This window comes from Microtus pennsylvanicus, chromosome 12, assembly GCF_037038515.1.
Source record: "Microtus pennsylvanicus isolate mMicPen1 chromosome 12, mMicPen1.hap1, whole genome shotgun sequence".
NCBI classification, from domain to species: Eukaryota; Metazoa; Chordata; class Mammalia; order Rodentia; family Cricetidae; genus Microtus; species Microtus pennsylvanicus.
The window spans coordinates 67,060,416-67,081,125 of record NC_134590.1 but is presented as its reverse complement, the minus strand read 5'-3'; the positions used below and the strand labels follow the sequence as shown (position 1 = coordinate 67,081,125).

The window sequence follows — 20,710 nt, the reverse complement described above, 5'->3', positions numbered from 1 at the left end:
CACCTGACACAGATGCAGGTTAAGATCTTCCCTGGTAAGCTACCTCGTGGTGCTACACACATTATTAGAAATGGGTTAAAGCAAGATGTGAGAGTTAGCCAGTAAGAGGCTAAAACTAATGGGCCAAGAAGTGTTTAAATGAATACAGTTTCCTGTAATTATTTCAGATAAAGCTAGCCGTGTGGGAGCTGATGGTGGGAAGTGCCCATAGCTCCATCTACAGTTCACAGAGTGAGTTTCAGGACAGCCAGGGTTACACAGGGAAATCCTGTCCTGAAAGAGGGGAAAAAAAAAAAAACTTGTTCAAGTCAGATAAAATCCCAGCACTGCAGGTGACACAGATCCTACCCAACCCTAGCCAAGAAGCTCTTTGCAAGAGACAGCTGGTGGGAGAGGGAAAATCAATTCCCTTCATGGAGTGAGGCTGGGTATATGAGCCACATTCCAGTCAATTTGGACTTCATGTATTGGTGGGGCTTTTTTGTTTTTATTTTTGTTTTATTTTACTTTTTTTAGAAAAAGAGGTCTGATGGGGACCATGGGAGAGAAGTAGAAGGAGAGGGAGGGAGTGGAGTGGAGAAAAATATATAGCTCAATAAAAACAATTGAAGAAAAAAAGAAAAAGAGGACTGGAGAGTGTTGTGATGAGGTGAGCAGGCCTGCTTTTCATCCCGGCCGGCTCCCGCATGGCTAGCTTCACACCTGAAATAACACACAAATCGTATTCATTTAAACACTGACTGGCCCATTAGCTCTAGCCTCTTATTGGCTAACTCTCACATCTTGATAAACCCATTTCTATTAATGTGTATCTTCACTTGACTGTGGCTTACTGGCATGAGTCTAACCACCATCCGTCCTGGGTAGGAGAAGCATGGTGTCTGCCTGACTCTGCTTTCTTCCTCCCAGAATTCTGTTCTGTCTACTACACCCACCTAAGGGCTGGCCTATCAAAAGGCCAAGGCAGTTTCTTTATTAACCAATGAAAGTAAAACATAGACAGATGACCCTCCTATATCAGGAGAGATGGCTCAGTGGTTTTGAGCACTGGTTGCTCTTTCAGAGGTTCTGAGTTCAATTCCCAGCAACCATGTGATGCCTTAGAACTATTTATAATGGGATCTAATGTCCTCTTCTGTCATCCAGAAGTACAGGAAGACAGATCAGTCATTACATAAATAAATTTTTAAAAAGAAAAAGACTGTGAAGTTGGATGAGTAGGGAGGTGGGAATTGGGGAGGGGAAAATATGATCAAAATACAGTGTATGAAATTCTCAAAAAAGAAATAAGAGTTGTTCAAAAAAAAAGGATCAGCTCACTCTGTCATTTTAAGCTCTTGGCCAGAGGATAACTGAGTTCAAGGGCAGTTGTGACAACATAGTGAGACTCTGACTAATAAAACAAAACCCTGGAGTAAAAATACACAAACAAATGTTAGTTCATAGGCCTCCCATCCATATTGCTTAAACTTCTGCACATACCTTGGGATGACTTACTCCAAATCTTTGTAATGGTTGATGTGCTTGTCTAAGAGTAGAAGCCTAGTGAGCCTGAGAGATGATGGTAGCAGTTGTTGAGTAGTGGCTTTTTAAATGGCTGATTCTCAAGATCTTCTACAGGGAATTTGATTATTTTCATGATCCAGGAAAAAAACCTGAACCTAGACCTCCATAGGATAAAAAGGGAAACTTTGATATCGACTTTCTGTTGGTGACTTAGCCCGTAGCTTTCTAACCTTTTTATTATGCTTATGCATGATGTTTAATATTTTGCCCTCTGAAATAATATTAGGTATATAGATGCGTTGCAAAATAATACAAAAGGATAGGCATGGGCCTCTTAAGAGATGGATTAGTGGTTAAGAGCACTAGTTGCTCTTTCAGAGTACCCAGGTTCCATTCCCAGCACCCCTATGTATCTTACAACCATGTGTAACTCCAATTCCAGGGGATCCATGCCCTCTTTCTGGCCTCTGGGCACCAGACATATATACAGTGCACATACATGCATGCAGGCAAAACACATTAAAATAATCTAAAAGAATTAAATAAAGTCAGAGTTCCATGGCTGGAGATAATGTTGTGTGGAATAGCAAGCAGGCCTGTGTTCAAGTTCTGTTTTGACTTCCTTCTGTGATAAACTGACCAAGAATTTTAAGTCAATGAACCTTTGGGCCAGAGTGTCGGAGTCATGGAAACGAAATGACAGCAATGCTTGGAATCCTAGCATTTAGGAAGTGGAGGTATAGGGATTTTTTTCTTTAAGGCAGGGTTTCTCAGTGGAGCTTTGGAGCCTGTCTTGTCTGATCAGTAGACCAGACTGACCTTGAACCTCACAGAGTGGCCTGCCCTGCCAGGTTTAGGGATCTTAAATTTGAGTTCAGCCTAGACTGTTAAGAGGCCTGTTTATTGTTGTTGCTTGAGACAGTGTTTCTCTACCTACCTTTGTCTCCTGAGTGCTGGAATTCAAGGCATGTGCCACCACTGCCCAGCCAGTTTTTGTTTTTATTTATTTTTTATTATTTATTTATTTTTGATGTTTGAGACAGGGTTTCTGTGTAGTTTTTAATGCCTGTTCTGGAACTAACTCTTGTAGATCAGGCTGGCCTCAAACTCCGTGGAGATCCGCCTGCCTCTGCCTCCTGAGTGCTGGGATTAAAGGCGTGCGCCACCACCGCCTGGCCAGTTTTTGGTTTTTAGTGTAGTTGTCACTTAGTTCACAGTTCTGGTGACTAGACGAATAAGGCTGGAGAGCTGTGTCTGCTCAGCGTCTATCTCACATGTTCCATGGTGGAAAGCTGGAAGGGCAAGCGGTAGGGCAAAAAGACAAAGGTGCTGAACTCCCGTGATCGCTAATTTATTCCCTTAAGAAAAGCATTTGAGAGATGGCTCTCCTCTAAGTCACCCACATTATGTAAAATCCTGTGGGTTGCCCTGAGAGCATTTTATAAGCAACTTTTGACTTGACTTTGAAGTTGGAGGATCTTGCTCTAGTAAACACCACCATCTGCCAGCAACAGGGATAGATACCATTCATGGAGCACACACTGATTAATGGCTTTCTCCTGGAAGAAGAGAGGGAGCCATTTTGTAAACTAATTGGGGTGAATAGAGGCTTTGGAGTATGTGGGTAGATTAAAATCATATCAAACAAATCAAGCCCAAGGACTTAATCTGACATACTAGCCTGGGGAAAGGGTGTAATTCCCTCAACCTGGAATTCAAAAAGTGGTAGACACCTAGTGGCAATGGCCCAATTTACTCTATCTTCTGATCCCTGGGGCCTGAATTAGTCTTTGTCCACTACTGTTGACATGGTCTACCTGCTTTCCAGCCATCTACCTGTTTGCTTTGTGTGTACCTGAACTTGTCATTTCTTGCTCTTAGACCTGGTTCTGCCTTTGACCTTGGAGCTGGAACTCTGCAGCTTTATTTTCAATCCTGTTAAGAAGAGCTTCTTCCATTGTCTTGTGTTCTATTGCTGTGAGGAGACACCATGACCTAAGCAACTCTTATAAGAGAAAGCATTTAATTGGGACTTGCTTACAATTTCAAATGTTTAGTACATCATCATCATGTACATGTGGGGAGACATGGTGCTGGAGAAGTAGCTGAGAGTTCTACATCCTGATCTGCAAGGCAAGAAAGAGAGAGAGATAGTGACTGGCTTTTGAAACCTCAAAACCCAACCTTGGTGACACATTTCCTCCAACAAGGCCACACTTTTTGTGTGTGTGTTTTGTTTTTTGAGACAAGGTTTCTCTGTGTAACCTTGGTTGTCCTGGAACTCCCTTTGTAGACTGTTTAAATTTTAGTTTAAGGCTGCTCTTAAACTCACAGAGATCCACCTGCCTCCTAGGATTAAAGGCTTGCACCACCACTTCCTGGTTTAGGCCACACCTCTTAATTCTTCTCAAGTAGTACCTCTCCCTGATAGCATTCAAATATATGAGCCTATGAGGGCCAGTCTTTAACTTAGTCGGAACACCACACCAGTGGTTGGTTTGGGTTCAGTAGCAATATAGATTCTACTTGTATTTCTCTCAGCCCACTTGAACTCTAATGTAGCCTCCTTAACTTGAATTCTTTCTGTAACCATGTATCTGTATATATGTTGTGTATAGACATATTTATCATGTGCTATTATTATTATATGATATGAGAGTTAATTAGAGTGATTAGATTAGAATAAAGGGACCAAGATGACTTATGGTTAAGTACTGATATTCAAGTGTGAAGACAGGAACTCAGATCTCCAGAACCAAAGAAAATGCCAAGTGGGTGTTGCAACTATAATTTCAGCCTCAGAAGACAGAGGCAGATTATACACAGTCAAACTGTCTAGGGAGGCTAGCCAATGTTAAGTATTTTTCCTTAAATGACCAACCTCTCTGCCGATACAGTAATTCCAATCAGACCAAATCAGACCAAATTAAAAGATGCCAGGTTTAATGGCTGCCAGCACTCTCAGGTGGCCCCCAGGAAAACGTGGAGAGGGAAAGAAGGAAAAGGAGAGACCACAGAAAAACCAAGAGACCATGTGTTCATTCTCTGGGGAGAGTTTAGATAGCCTGTGGGAGTGGTCTTGACCTTCCCTGGGGAGGGACCACCATTTGGTGGGCTTTCTTGACCCTCCCTGGGGAGAGGTCACTTTTTGGCAGGCTTTCTTGGAGGTGGAGTTTGGACTGAGGCAGCTCCCAGGGGAGGGAGCTTATACCAGGAGCTGGGGTGAAGCCCTCAGCCAAACAACCATATTGACCTGAGCTCTGGGTTTGATTGATAGACCTGCCTCCTTGAATAAAAATAATCAATGGTAATAATTTCTGACATCAACATCAGGATTCCACATACACACATGCATGCATGCACACATGTATGTCTACACATGCATACACACAAGAAAAAATATTGTCATGAAAGGACCTGCATTTACCTTGGCTAGATTACCAATAACAGGATTATTTGGCTGCCACTGAAACCATTGAATCTTGTGAATTTATTGATACTCGGACACTGTAGAGAGATAAATGTTTGTCTGTGTTTCTGGCATAGTATGCTTACAGTGCTCACTATCTAGTAGAGGGTGACCTTGAACTTTTTATTTTCCTGCTTCTACCTCTGGGATTACAGGACTTTGCTACCACACTCAGTTTTTCCCATTTGTAAGCTTTTTATTTTTCTGTAAATGGTTTTTGTGTGTGTAATTGGCTTGATAGAACTTTTAGTCCTATTCTATAGTACTAAACCACCACAGAAGTGATTAAAATAGGCTTCTCTCCCTTTCTCCTTCTTTCCCTCTATTTTTCTATTTCTCCCTCTCTACTTTCTCTCTTTCCTCTTTTCTTTTTTCCCTTCTCCTTTCTCCCCATATTTTCCTTTCTTTTCTTTCCTTTTTTTTTTCTTGTGACAGGGTCTCACTAGAAATCTCAGACTTGTCTCAGACTCACTAAGTATTCCCCTGGCTGGCTGTGAACACACAGTCCTCCTGCTTCAACTTCTTGAGTTGTGGGACTACTGATGTGACCCACCATTTAGTTCTGGAGAACTAACCCAGGCAGGCAGTGTCGGTGTTCTAAGAGGGCCACTCCAGAATAGAGTTCAGGCCTTCTGGCTGCAGGGAGGAACAGTTTCTATGAACTGAACCCCAAACAGCTGTGCAAAGGCATATTTTTTTAAGACTTATTTATTATGTATATAATAGTGTTCTGTCTGCACATACACCTGCACACCAGAAGATGGCACCAGATCTCATTACAGATGGTTGTGAGGCACCATGTGGTTGCTGGAAATTGAACTCATTACCTCTGGAAGAGCAACCAACGCTCTTAACCTCTGAGCCATCTCTCCAGCCCTGCAAAGGCATATTAATTGTTACACAATTGTTGTTGGTGGTGGTTTTTTGAGGGGGGGGGTAAAACAAGTTCCTCATGCCCAAACCCCTGATCTTATCTATATGTTTTCTGAACGGAAACATCACCCCTGCAACTTTAGTCATTGTTGTGTGCTATTTGCAGTACCCAATAATGCAGATCGCTCCAGGTGTGCCAGGACCATCTTCTGACCAAAGTCATGCAAAGGCTGTGCAGCTCCTTCAGAGAAACAGCTCTATAGCTAACAGAAAGCAATCATTGTTTTCCACAATGATTCCTTCAGGGTATAGGTACTTATAGAACAACTGTTTCACTCTGAGGTTTACCCTAGATACAATGATTCTACGAGTTTTTCCTCTCAGGCAGTCTACAAACTGACTATATTCCCAGCCTAGCCCACAATCCTTTTAATGTGCTGTTGGATTCAATTTGCTGTTTTTTTTTTTTAATTTTTTTAGACTTCTCACTATGTAGTTCAGGCTGGCCTCAAACTTAGGATCCTTCTGCCTCCTGAGTACTAAGATTACAAGCAAGCCACTACTCCTGAAGAGAGAGTGGAGAGGGGGAGAGAGAGCTTGAGATAGAACCCAGAGCTTTACACATGGTAGGTATTCCCAGCTCATAGTCATTTAATTAGAAACTATGTGTATGTCTGTGTGGGTATGTGCACAAGTGCAGGTGCCCATGGAGGTCAGAAGGAGGCACTGATCCCCTGGGTCTGTGCTACAGGTGCCCATGGAGGTCAGAAGGAGGCACTGATCCCCTGGGTCTGTGCTACAGGTGCCCATGGAGGTCAGAAGGAGGCACTGATCCCCTGGGTCTGTGCTACAGGTGCCCATGGAGGTCAGAAGGAGGCACTGATCCCCTGGGTCTGTGCTACAGGTGCCCATGGAGGTCAGAAGGAGGCACTGATCCCTGGGTCTGTGCTACAGGTGCCCATGGAGGTCAGAAGGAGGCACTGATCCCCTGGGTCTGTGCTACAGGTGCCCATGGAGGTCAGAAGGAGGCACTGATCCCTGGATCTGTGTTACAGGTGTTTGTGAGCCTCAGATGTAGGGAACCTCTGGAAAATTGTGCTGTGCTCTTAACTGCGGAGCTCCAGCCCCAACCCAGACCATTTTTAAAAAAACACCTTTTCTCTTTCTTTCTTTCTTTCTTTCTTTCTTTCTTTCTTTCTTTCTTTCTCTCTCTCCCTCTCCTCCCTCCCTCCCTCCCTCCCTTCCTCCCTCCCTCCCTCCCTCCCTCCCTCCCTCCCTCCTTCCTTCCTTTTCATTTTTGAGATAGGGTCTCACTATGTAGCACTAGCTGTCCTGGAACTCAGTATGGTAGACCAGGCTGATCTCAAACAATCAGAGACCTACCTGCATCTGCCTCCCAAGTGCTGGCCAGTTCAGGATTTCTGTAGCTAAATTCTGAGGGGTATTGGTGAATCGGTTACTCTCCTTATCTAGTTCTATTTTACCTCAATGCCCCCTTTCTTTCTTGTATTCTTTATTAGAGTAATGCTGGCCTTATGCAGTGAATTAGGAACCTTTTCCTTTCTCGTCTGTTTGCTTTATTTTAGCAGGATTGGTGTTAATTTTCTAAAAACTTGGAAGAACTTCCTAGTGAAGACATTTGGTCCTATACTTTGGAAGTTTTTGGTTAATGATTTGATGTTTTTTATTTATTTACTTCATTTGGATTTTCAGGGTTTTTGTTTTATTTATACATGTTGGCATGTCCATGAAGTTCAGAAAAAAGCTAATGGGGGTTTGTTTTTTTTCTTTTACTATATAGGTTCTGGGGATCAAACTTGGGTCCTCAGTCATGGGAACTGGTACCTTTATCTATTGAGCCATCTTGCTTGCCCAGATTTTCAGATTTTCGATTTGGTTTATATCATAGTTTGAATGTGAAATCTCCTCCATGGCTTATGTGTTTGTGTACTAGTGACACTGTTTTTAGAGTTGTAGGATCTTTTGGAGATAGGGCCTGGCCTAGCTGGAGGAGTGAGCTACGGAGTACTAAGGAACCCTATGGGTCTGTAGCTTAGCTTAGCTTCTGGCCAGTCTCATTGTTTCCTGATAGCCAATATATTGTAAGCAGCTGTCTAGATGCTCTTGACACCATTCTGTGTATGCCACGATAGACTTACTCTCAGACTATGAGCCAAAACAAATTCTTCCCCTCTTAAATTGCTATATTTTGTCACAGTGGTAAAAAAGTAACTAATAACTTCAAAATAATTTATGTTTCTGGGAATTTGTTCATTTCATTTGTATTATCTAATTTGTTGGTGTTAACTCTTCTTTTGATTCTTTTTTTTCCATAAGATTAACAGCAATGTCTCCATTAATATTTCTGAATTTAGTTGTATATGCCCCCGTTAGTTTAGCAAATTGTCAGCTTTTTTTCTTCAAGAAACAAAACTTGTTTTTTAATTTTGTGTGTGTGTGGGGGGGTAGGGGTATGTGTACATACATTTGGGTGCCCCAAAAGGCCAGAGACATAGGCTCTTCCAAGAACTAAAGTTGTGTCAGGCTGCTGTGAGCTGCCTGACATCTGTGCTGGGAACTGGGTCAGGTCCTCTGGAAGAGCAGTTTGTGCACTTATCTGAGCCATCTTCAACCCCAAGAAAAGCTTCGGGGGCTGGTGATGCAGTTCAGTTGCTAGAATCTTGACCTACCACACATAAGGCCATAGCTTCAACCCTTAGCAACACATAAATCTGTTGTGGTAGCACATGCTTGTAATTGGGGAGATGGAGGCAGGAGAATCAGAAGTTCAGTCATCCTTGACTTAGAGAAACTTAGTAGGGTCAGACGATTTAAAAAAAAAATAAAACATTTGGGTCTAATAGCTGGGCAGTAGTGGTGCATGCCTTTAATCCCAACAGAGGCAGAGGTAGGTGGATCTCTGAGTTTAAGGCCAGCCTGGTCTATGAGTGAGTTCCAGAACAGCCAGAGATGTTACACAGAGAAACCCTGTTTCAAAAAACCAAGACCAAACAAACAAAAAAATTGGGGCTTAAAGGGTTGGCTCTGTGGTTAATCCAGGTTCAATTCCCAGCACCTACATGGCAATTCACAACTGCTTGTAACTCCAGTCCCAAAGGATCCATGTGTTGTACAGATGTACATGCAAGTAAAACTCATATACATAAAATAATAAGTCTTTTTAAGAGAACATTCATCCAGTTGTGCAGTAGCAGACTATTTGCTTAGCATATGCAAGGTCTTGGGTTTAATCTTAGCACGACAAATTAAGTAAACTTTGTTGACTTTTTTGGTTTTTCAAGACAGGGTTTCTTTGTAGCTTTTGGTTCCTGTCCTGGAACTAGCTCTTGTAGACCAGGCTGGCCTTGAACTCACAGAGATCTGCCTGCCTCTGCCTCCCGAGTGCTGGGATTAAAGGCCTGTGCCACCACTGCCCGGCTTTTGTTGGCTTTTAAAGTATTAATTCAAATTAACTGAAATTATTTCTCACTGTAAGTTTCTGGTTTTTGTTTGTTTTGTTTTTTAACATTTTATTTGTTTATTTGGGGTTGGGGTTGGAACCGCGTGTGTCAGGATCCATGGGTAAAGGACATCTTGTGGCAGTGTGTTCTCTTACACCATCACATGGGCCCAGGGATTGAACTCTGTTTGACAGGTATGGCAGCAGGTGCCTTTATCCACTGAACCACCACATCTTTTGAAACAGAGTCTCATGTATCATGTAGTTCATGCTAGCATCAGATTCCTTATGTAGCAGAAGCTGGTCTTGAATTCCTGATTCTCCTGCCTCCATCTCCCAAGTCGTGCTGGGATTATAGGTGTGTGCCCTGCTCCATCTTAAATTTTAAAGCATTCTACTGCATGGTGTACCCTCATGTGTTTTACAAGTTACTAGTTTTTGAGAATAAATATTGTTGTCAGTATTTTATTTTTTTATAAAGACTGAGGTCAATGAATGTCCTTTTAGTTAAGCATAGTGGCATAACATATCTGTGATCTTAGTACTCTGGAGGTTGGGGCAGATGATCAGGAGTTTGAGGCAAGTGTCATTCAGCTACATAGTGAGTTTTAGGCAAACCTAGGCTACAAATGACCCTGTCTCAAAACATCAAAAACATTTTCTTTTTCTTTTTTTATTCCTCATGAATTCTTGGAGGTTGAGGTAGGAAGATAATGAGTTTGAAGAGGCCAGACTAGGTTGAACGATACCTTGCCTTAAAGGAAAGAAAAGAAAAGAAAAGAAAAGAAAAGAAAAGAAGAGAGGGTCTGGCAGTGGTGGTGCACACCTTTAATCCGCACTTGGGAGGCAGAGGCAGGTGGATCTTTGTGAGTTTAAGGCCAGCCTGGTCTACAGAGTGAGTTCCAGGATAGACTTCAAAGTTACACAGGGAAACCTTGTCTCAAAACAAAATGAAAGAAAGAAAGAAAGGAAGGAAGGAAGGAAGGAAGGAAGGAAGGAAGGAAGAAAGAAAGAAAGAAAGAAAGAAAGAAAGAAAGAAAGAAAGAAAGGAAGAAAGAGGGGACTGGAGAGATAGCTCAGAGGTTGAGCATTAGTTGCTTGTCCAGAAGGCCAGAATTGAATTCCCATCAATCACATGATGGCTCACAGCCATCTATAATGGGATCTGATGCCCTCTTCTGTCATACAAGTGTACAAGACAATAGATATAATCATATACATAAAATAATTAAATCTTTTAAAAAATTAATAAAGGCTGAGTGGTGTTGGCATACACCTTTAATTCTTTGGGAAGCAGAGGCAGAGAGGAAACACTTGACTAAATTCCTAACTTTAAATAGGACTCTCTGACTTCCCCTTAAAGAGGTAATTATTAAAAAAAAATCATAAGAGTAAGATTCCAATCTGATAGGTGTCCTTATAAGAAAAGATGGGCTGGGTAGTGGTGGCACATGCATTTAATCCCAGCACTTGGGAGGCAGAGGCAAGTGGATCTTAGTGAGTTTAAGGTCAGCCTGGTTTACAAAGTGAGTTCCAGTTAGCCCAGGACAACACAGAGAAACCCTGTCTTGAAAAAAAAAACCAACCAAAAAAGGATGGACTGGAAAGCCGGGTTGGTCATTAGAAAGCCGGGTTGGTCATTAGAAGCACTTGCTGCTTGTGGTTTGAATGAGGGTGAACCCCATTAGGCTCATATGTTTTAATGCTTGGTCTCCAGTTGATAGAACTGGCTGGGAAGAGTTAGGAAATGTGTTGCTATGGGTGGGCTTGGAGATCTCAACAGACCATTCCCAGTCTCTCTGCTTCATGACTGTTCTGCTGCACGGCCATGTCCTCTGCTATCATGGTCATATACTCTAACCCTCTGAAACTATAAAGCTCAAATAAATTCTTCTGTAAGTTATGTTGGTCATGGTGTTTTATCACAATAGAAAATTAAGACAGAAGCTGGTTGGGGGTGGGATTAATGTGACCTTACTATGCTACTTATTGGAGGACTGTGGAAGATACTGAGACTCTGGACAGTGGGAGTGGTTGGAGCTGTCTTGGGACTTAACAGGCCTAGTAGGAGCTTAGAAGACAACAGTTTTGAGAGCCATGTGGGCCATGGAGGTCCACTCACAACGTTTCAGAGGGGAACAATATGAACAACTGCTAGAGGTCATTCTTGGGATATTTTGGCAAACAATTGATGGTTGCTTTTTGCCTAAATCCTTAGAATCTGCCTTACACTAAATTGAAATGTAATGAACTCATTTTTTTTTTCTTTTTGGTAGAGATTTCAAGACAGTCTAATACGGACTTTGTTATGTGGTTATTTGTAATCATTCTTATGCAGTTGTACAATGAAAAATTAACAGACGGGGCAAAAAAGACATACAAAATGTACAGCAGAAGTAAAAAGGAGCACTTGGAAATTTAATATTGGAGCCAGGGCGTTTGCTAAAAGAGATGGAGGTTTAAAGAAAGGCCTGCTGTGAAATGGAAGACCCCACCCACCTAAGCTTCTAACCTGTGAAACAGAAAGGCCTGAGGAATTTTTTGCACCTACAAAGAAATAACAAATAGGAGCTTGGCACTGCTCTTGTAAAGGACCAGGGATTGTTCCCCAGCACTCCTATGGTATCTCACAACTCCAGCTCCAGGGAATCTGATGCCTTCTTCTGGCTTCCACAGGTACTTCACACATGTGATCGGATTGTATACATATAGGCAAAATACCCATACACATAAACAGATTAAATGATGTGAGCAGCTAAAAAACAAAACAAAAAGAAAAGAAGACACCTAGAGAATGCCTGTTCTTTTTGTTTGTTTTTTGAGACAGGGTTTCTGTGTAGCTTTGGAGCCTGTCCTGGAACTTACCGTGTAGGCCATGCTGGCCTCGAACTCACAGAGATCTGCCTGCCTCTGCCTCCTGAGTGCTGGGATTGAAGGCGTGCGCCACCACCGCCTGGCTGAGAATGCCTATTCTCCTCTTCCATGCATATGCAGAGAAGCAGCTCTACAGGACACAGAATCGACTGTCTAATCAGAAAAGAACCACAGTAAATAGATCTTGAACCTCTAACCATCCCAACCTCAAGAAAATAAATTCCTGTTGTTTCTGGCATCTAGTCTGTTGATCGTTTTGATAATCTGAGCAAACAAACTCAAAAAATGAACCTTGACAGCATTGTGCTAAGTGAAACTAGCTGGTCATGAAGCACAGATTGATCCCATTAAAGAGAGCCCTAGGGAAAGAACATGCCAATAGCCACAGTGGAGTAGAGCTCATAAGCAGGGAAAGTGGGGATGGAGAATTATTGTCTAAAGGATACATTTCTGTTCCAGATGTTGAAAAGTTCTAAAATGAAAAAGGTGATAGTTACTTAATATTCTCAATTTACTTCATAGCATGCTTGGGTTAGCATGGTAAAGAATGGATAAAAGTGATTTTTTTAAAAAATTGATTTCTTTTAATTACTGATTATGTGTATTCATACCTAAGATGTTACACTTACTCAGAAATTACTTAGTGCAAACTGACACAATTCACATATAAAGACTTTAAGTGAAATGAAATGTCAAAAAGGAAACCATGTAAATATGAGACTGGGAATAGATAACTAATATATTTCTAAATAATGCTATTTGTCAATTAAAATGAATACTACAGAGTGCTGAGGAGTTCCACCTGGACGGAAACTTCATCTGGCGATGGATGGAGATAGAGACAGAGACCCACATTGGAACACTGGACTGAGCTCCTAAGGTCCAAATAAGGAGCAGAAGAAGGGAGAACATGAGCAAGGAAGTTAGGACCGCGAGGAGGTGCGCCCACCCACTGAGACGGTGGGGCTGATCTAATGGGAGCTCACCAAGGCCAGCTGGATGATGGAGCATGTGATCAAACTGGACTCCCTGAACGTGGCTAACAAGAAGGGCTGACTGAGAAGCCAAGGACAATGGCACTGGGTTTTGATCCTACTGCATGTAATGACTTTGTGGGAGCCTAGTCTGTTTGGATGCTCACCTTCCAAGTCCTGGATGGAGGGGGAAGGACCTTGGTCTTCCCACAGGGCAGGGAACCCCGACGGCTCTTTGGACTGCAGAGGGAGGAGAAGGGGGATGGGGGAGCGGGAGAGAAATGGGAGAAGGTGGAAATTTTTAATTAAATAATTATAAAAAAGTAAAATGAATACTACACTTTACCAAATACCAAGATACTTTTTCATTTTATATTCTACATGAGATGTATAAAATGGGATGCTTTTTTTTCCCTCGATGAATAACATCGTATGTCTCTTTTCTAGGCAATAGACTTGGCTCTGACACAATTAGGAATGAATAACATCGTATGTCTCTTTTCTAGGCAATAGACTTGGCTCTGACACAATTAGGAATACAGTACAGGGACCTGGAGCTAGCTCAGCGGTTTAGAGCACTGGCTGTTTTTCCAGAGGACTTGAGCTGGCTTCTCAGCACCTACGTGGTGTCTCATATTTGTAACTCTGGTTCCAGAGCATCTATGATCTTTTTTTCACTTTGAGGACACTGCACACACGTGGTAACACAGACATGCATGCAGACAAAACAGTCATATGCATAAAAAAGAAGGCAGCGAAAGAGCCTGAAAGATGAGATGACTCAGCAGTTGAGAACACGTACTCTACTTGGTGAGCACCCAAGTTGTGTTCCCAGCACCCATGTCCAGCAGCTCTCAACCAATTATTATGACTCAAGGTCAAGGGGGACACAATACCTCTGGCTTCCATAGCCATCTGCAATCATGTGTCCATGCCCCCACACGGATACAGGTACACTTGATTACAAATCTTTAAGGAAAATCTTAAATGAAAACTGGGAGTGGTGGCATGTTCCTCCAATCCTAGCACTGAAGAAGGTAGAACCAGGCAGTTTAAACAAAGTTTAAAAATTAAGTTAAAAAAATAAATAAAAAATAAGTTGAAAATATTAGTTATTTTGTTAAATATTTCTGTTCTTTTATTTCTTTTGAGACAAGGGTCTCACTGTATATCCCTGTCTAGCCTAGAACTCACTAGAGTAGATCATGCTGTGTAGGGTCTCTGTGACCATGGCCAGCAGAGTGACAAGTGGACAAGGCAAGACAATTCGTTTCAGCAGGACTCAGTAGCCTGTGTTGGCTCAAACTTCTAGGCTCTGACTTCAGGTGGTTTATTTTAAGCGTAGTAAGCACAACACAATTTGGTGAGAACTATCCTGGTGATGATTAACTCAATCCTGTGTACACAACGAAGTCTCCTTGAGGAACAAAGTAAGCTAAATACAGACCAGGTGCGAATACATCGAAACACTTTGTAAAGGACATAAAGATTGGCTAGGAGAGTGTTCCAGTGTTGGGAGAAGTTTCTGGCCACACAGACAGTGAAGCGGTCACCAGGCTAGGAAGCATCTCAGCTTTACCCTTCTGAGAAGGCAATAGGTATTGCATTCCTTCTCTCGAAGGAACAATCCTGGCTGTGTAACATTCCAGGTTCCCGTACTGCTCATCTGCCAGCACAAAGATCGCTATGCCTCTTATATGGCTATTCTTGAACTCACTCCTGCGTCTGCCTCCTGAGTGCTAGGGTTTAAGGTGTATACCACCACATCCCACATTTTAAAAACTTTGCTTTAAAGAATTTCCCTTTGTAAATAAATTTGTAAATTTTTGGGGGGGGGGTGTTGTCGGGGACCAGCTTTGACAAGTATACCACTTACCAGGGTAGGGGCATGAGGATTAGAAAAATAGAACAGAGAACGATGAAGTGAAAATAATAAAATAGAAAATATAGGATAGTACTGGAAGGGAGTTCCAGTGAATACTGAAATTGCCTGTGTTCGATTTCCATTTGCTTAAAATACCCCAACCCCAAAAGGTAGGAGTAAGATAAAAAAAAAACAACCAACAACAACAAAAAAACAAGACATGCATTAGCATGATACAAGGCAATGAACTTGCGGGCTACATTCTTAGTTAAACATTCTGTTGTTAGAACAAGTTAGGCTCACACCCTAGACCAAAACATTCTGTAGGTGGGCTGGAGAGATGATTTAGTGGTTAAGAGCACTGCCTGCTTTTCTTAAAGGTCCTGAGTTAAATTCCCAGCAACCACATGTTGACTCGCAACCATCTATAATGAAATCTTAATGCCCTCTTCTGGCCTACAGGTATGCATGCATGCAGAACACTGCCTATACAATAAATAAATCTTTAAAAAAAATTCTGTAGGCAAACCACTCCATGGGTGAAATCCATTGTTACCTCCCTAAGGAAGTAGGAACTTAGTAGGATCCTTTGACTTTTGATTGAGGTAGAAACATCTTCTTCTCTATTCCTGAAATACAAGGTCTGGATATTAGCCACACCCAAGAGAGAACAAAAGCTCCAACTCTCTGACCTTTGGTCAGGGTGGAATGGCAACAACTTTGTGCAAGCTGAAACTCTGACCTTCAGACAAGGTAGAAACAGGCTCACATTTTTGCATTGCTTGGGCTTAGAGTTGGGAGAGGAGGGCTAAACCCAAGATAACACACATTCTGGTCCTAAGTAAACACAGTTGATGTCTTATTTTGACCATCCTTGCTTAAGAATCCCAGGAATAGTCTCATTCTGAGATTCCTGGAGGTAGGATCGCCATTTCAGACTGAGGTAGAGGGCAAATCCAGTCCGGGGACCCAACCTAGTCCTGGGATACTGGCAGATCAGGATTGAGCCAACAACCTGACTCAGAGTCTGCAATCTCTACCAGAACTGGAGTGGGACTGAACCAGTTACCTAGGACAGAGAGAGAACAAGCCCCACCAGGAGCAGAAGCCAGGAGCAATCCCAGTCCCAGGACTCGGGATCAGGATTGAGCCAGCGACCAGATCCAGAGTCAACGATCTCCACCGGAACAGGTACAAGGGAGTAACTGCTGAACCAGTGAGCCAGAGACCGCTGAGGGTCCGGATGTGAATCTGGGACCTTCAAGGGAGTAGACCTAAACCAATACCCCATTGGGTCTGGGCAAGAGTCTAGGACCTCCCAGGAACTAGGCCTGAGCCAGGACCTCTGCCAGGCTGGGCGTGAGTGAACCTGGGTCTTCTGAGGGAATAGGCAGGAACCAGAGATCTTGGCAGGGCCAGGTGTGAGTCTGGGACCTCAGAGAGAGTAGGCCTGAGCCTGGACTTCTGTGGGTTCGGGCATTGGTCTGGGACATCAAAGGGAATAGGCAGGAACCTGGACCCCCTGCGGGTCTGAGTGTGAGTGTGGAACCTCTGAGGAAGTAAGCAGGTCCTCTGCAGGTTTGGGCACACCCGAGCCTGGGCCCTCTGAGGAAGCAAGCAGGTCCTCTGCAGGTTTGGGCACACCCGAGCCTGGAAACCCACCCCCACCAGCAGTAGACCAGGTCCAACTCCAACCCAGGGACTTCTGCAGGAAGGAATCCAGACCAGGGTTTACAGAAACAGATCAAAGCCAGAAGCCTAGGCCAAAGTAGGCCTGAGACAGCAAACTCCAAGGGAGCAGAGCAAAGCACAGGAATGCTGAGCTATCTCCAGGAACAGGAGTAATCAATGGGGTAACTAGAACTGTGACACTGACTGTACCATGAGGAACAACCATCTGAGCTTTGGATTCACTGTCACCTAGAAGATTGTTCAACAGGAGAAATGGCTCAGAGGTTAAGAGCACTGACTGTTTTTCCAGAGGTCCTACGTTCAATTCCCAGTAACCACATGGTGGCTCACAGCCATCTATAATGAGATCTGGTGCCCTCTTCTGGCATGCAAGTATACATAATAAATAAATATATCAACAGTATCTCAGACAGCCTCAACCACTCCTGTTAGAGGAAAAGATGAGCAGAAAAGGTAAGATCACATGCTACACCACAAAGAGCAACACAACACCAGTAAAACCTAAAGGCCCTACAACAGCAACCAAATATGGATGAATCAGAAGAAAATGATCTAAAAAATAACTTCAGGAGAATGTTTGAAATTCTTAAAGATGAAATGAGAAATCCCCTTAAAGAAATGAAGGAAAAGACAAACAAAAAATTGGAAGATATCATCAAATCACTTAAAGAAAACCAAGAAAAAGAAATCAAACATATAAAAGAAACTATCCAGGACTTAAAAACCGAGATAGAAAAAATAAAGCACAAATCTTGAGAAAAACATCAGGAACTACAAATGTAAGCATGAACAGCAGAATACAAGAAATAGAAGAGAGAATCTCAAGTGCTGAAGATACAGTAGAGGAATTAGACTCATCAGTTAAAGAAAACATTAAATCTAACAAAAGCTTAACCCAAAATATCCATGAAATATGGGACACCATGAAAAGGCAAAAATCTTAGAATAATAGGTATAGAAGAAGGAGAAGTTCAACTCAAAGGCACAGAAAATTTATTTAACAAAATCATAGAAGAAAACTTTCCCTACCTAAAGAAAGATATGCCTATGAAGATACAAGAAGCTTACAGAACACCAAATAGACTGGATCCAAAAAAAAAAGTCCTCTCGCCACATAATAATCAAAACACTAAACATACAGAGTAAAGAAAGAATATTAAGAGCTGCAAAGGAAAAAGGCCAAGTAACATATAAAGGTAGACCTATCAGAATTACATCTGACTTCTCATTGGAGACGATCAAAGCCAGAAGGTCATGGTCAAGTATTATGCAGACATTAAGAGACCTGCCCATCAAAATCCCAGCAAAATTCTTCAAAGACCTTGAAAAAATGATACTCCATATGGAAAAGCAAAAAAATCCAGGATAGCCAAAACAATCCTGTACAATAAAAGAACTTCTGGTGGCATCCAATCCCTGACTTCAAACTTTACTACAGAGCTACAGTACTGAAAACAGCCTGGTACTGTTATAAGAAAAGACAGGAGGACCAATGGAACCAAATAGACCTGGATATCAATCCACACATCTTCAAACACCTGATCTTTGATAAAGAAGCAAAAAATATCAAATGGAAAAAAGAAACATATTTAACAAATGGTGTTGGTATAACTGGATATCAACATGTAGAAGAATGAAAATAGACCCATATCTATCACCATGCACAAAACCCAAGTCCAAGTGGATCAAAGTCCTCAACATAAAGCCAGCCACACTGAACCTTATAGAAGAGAAAGTGGGAAGTACACCTGAACACACCGGCACAGCGAACCACTTCCTAAATACAACCCCAGCAGCACAGGCACTGAGAGAAACAATTAATAAATGGGACCTCCTGAAACTGAAAAGCTTCTGTAAAGCAAAGGACATGGTCAACAAGACAAAACGACAGCCTACAGAATGGGGAAAGATCTTCACTAACCCCACAGCAGACAGAGGTCTGATCTCCAAAATATACAAAGAACTCAAGAAATTGGACACCAAAAGATCACATAATCCAATAAAAAAAATGGAGTACAGACCTAAACAGAGAACTCTCAACAGAGGAATCTAAAATGGCTGAAAGACACTTAAGGAAATGTTCAACATCCTTAGTCATCAGAGAAATGCAAATTAAAACAACTCTGAGATTCCATCTTAAACCTGTAAGAATGGCCCAAATCAAAACACTGATGACAACTTATGCTGGGGAAGTTGTGAAGAAAAGGGAACACTTCTGCATTGCTGGTGGGAATGCAAGCTGGTACAACTCCTTTGGATGTCAGTGTGGTGATTTCTCAGGAAACTAGGAAACAACCTTCCTCAAGACCCAGTAACACCACTTTTGGGTATATATCCAATGGATGCTCAATCGTGCCACAAGGACATGTTCTCAACTATGTTCATAGCAGCTTTGTTTGTCATAGCCAGAACCCGGAAACAACCTAAATGTCCCTCGATCATAGAATGGATAAGAAAAATGTGGTACATTTACACAATGGAGTACTACACAGCAGAAAAAAAAATAACGACATCTTGAATTTTGCAGGCAAATGGATGGAACTAGAAAACATTATTTTGAGTGAGGTAACTCAGACACAGAAAGACAATTATCACATACACTCATTCATAGGTGGTTTTTAAACATAAAGCAAAGAAAGCCAGCCTACAAACCACAATCCCAGAGAATTTAGACAATGCGAACACTAAGAGAGACTTACATAGATCTAATTTATATGGGAAGTAGAAAGTAGAAAAAGACAAAATCTCCTGAGTAAATTGGGAACATGGGGACCTTGGGAGAGGGTTGAAGGGGGGAGGGGAGAGACAGGGAGGGGAGCAGAGAAAAATGTAGAGCTCAATAAATATCAATAAAGTATTAAAAAAAAGAATCCCTAGGAAAAGGAGCATTGTCAGCTTTCCTTTGTAGATCTTTACACGTCTTCTGAACTCAGGCAGTAACTGTTAGCTTTGTTTTCCTAAGAGGACAAGAAGGCCCAGAAGCACTGCATGGGCTGTCCTTGGATGAAAGAAGGGAACGCGGGACTCCAGCCCTGGAGAGGGAACTTTAACTAGTAAATTGGTGGAGCCCAGTTCCAGCCTAGATATTCTGACAGCTGAACAAAGGGTTTATCTCTGTAGTGTTTGATATTCTTAGTGGTGAAAAGAATATTAATGTTGGGCCCTGCACCACACAGTGGTGCACACTTTTAATCTCAGCAGCCCGGAGGCAGACGCAGGGAAACAGAACTCCGTGAAATTCAAGACTACCTGGTCTCCACACCGAGTTCTTGGAAGGTCAGTGTTATACCGTGAGAATCTGTCTCAATAAAAATAAGAAAGAACATGAAGTTAGGAAGGTGGGGAGGATCTGGGAGGGGAAAGAATATGACCAAAATATATTGCTAGAAAAAATTTTTATTGAAAAAAAAAAACAAAAGCTATAACACAAAAATGCCACCAGCAACGGTTTTCATTGCATGGTCCAAAGCTTTTTACTAGGTATTTTCTCTTAGAAGATATTAGTTTTTGAAACTAATTTGGCAGGGACTGAAATCAAGGCTCAAAATTTTACGTGCCCAAGTATTCAGAGCTTGTAGGTGACGCTAGGAAATCCCACTGTACAAGTTCCAAACTCTATACTTCAAAGTAATGCTTAATATCCATACATTTTTTAAAGGGGGTAACCAGTTCGGAAGCCAACCAGTACACCAAAACACCACTGCGAACTAGAAGCAGGAAAGACGTCGTTCTCCTTAATAATAACAGTAATGACCTTTAGACCCCAGGGCTAGAGAAAGTGCTTTTCTTACAGAAACTAACAGCAGAACGCGGGGGTTGGAGGTGACGCCCGCCTCTTGGCAGCCAGTCAGTGGCCCCGGGGCAGGCCGGGCTCCGCAGGTGAGTTCCGGCCTCCGGGCAGCGGGCCGGGCTAGAAACTGCGGTCTCAAGTCCTCAGGGCCCTGCGCGTCCTCTCCCTCGCTCCAGGCGCCGGCCTGCCCTCACCCGGTGTTCGGCCC

General features: G+C 42.4%; 1 long non-coding RNA gene across 3 annotated transcripts; it reads right to left on the bottom strand.

Moving 5' to 3' along the window:
* Positions 1 to 533: 533 nt before the first annotated feature.
* LOC142833091 (uncharacterized) lies at positions 534 to 20,662 on the bottom strand. 3 transcript variants are annotated; one of them, XR_012907323.1, is made up of 8 exons: positions 20,504 to 20,662; positions 19,962 to 20,010; positions 15,577 to 15,649; positions 13,324 to 13,396; positions 12,174 to 12,654; positions 3,548 to 3,632; positions 1,483 to 1,667; positions 534 to 702 (listed from the first exon to the last, which is right to left on the bottom strand). It is a non-coding gene; the product is annotated as an uncharacterized LOC142833091 (long non-coding RNA). The 3 variants fall into 3 exon arrangements; XR_012907322.1 differs by having other exon boundaries at positions 12,174 to 12,335; XR_012907324.1 differs by lacking the exon at positions 19,962 to 20,010 and having other exon boundaries at positions 12,174 to 12,335.
* Between the last annotated feature and the right edge of the window lie 48 nt (positions 20,663 to 20,710).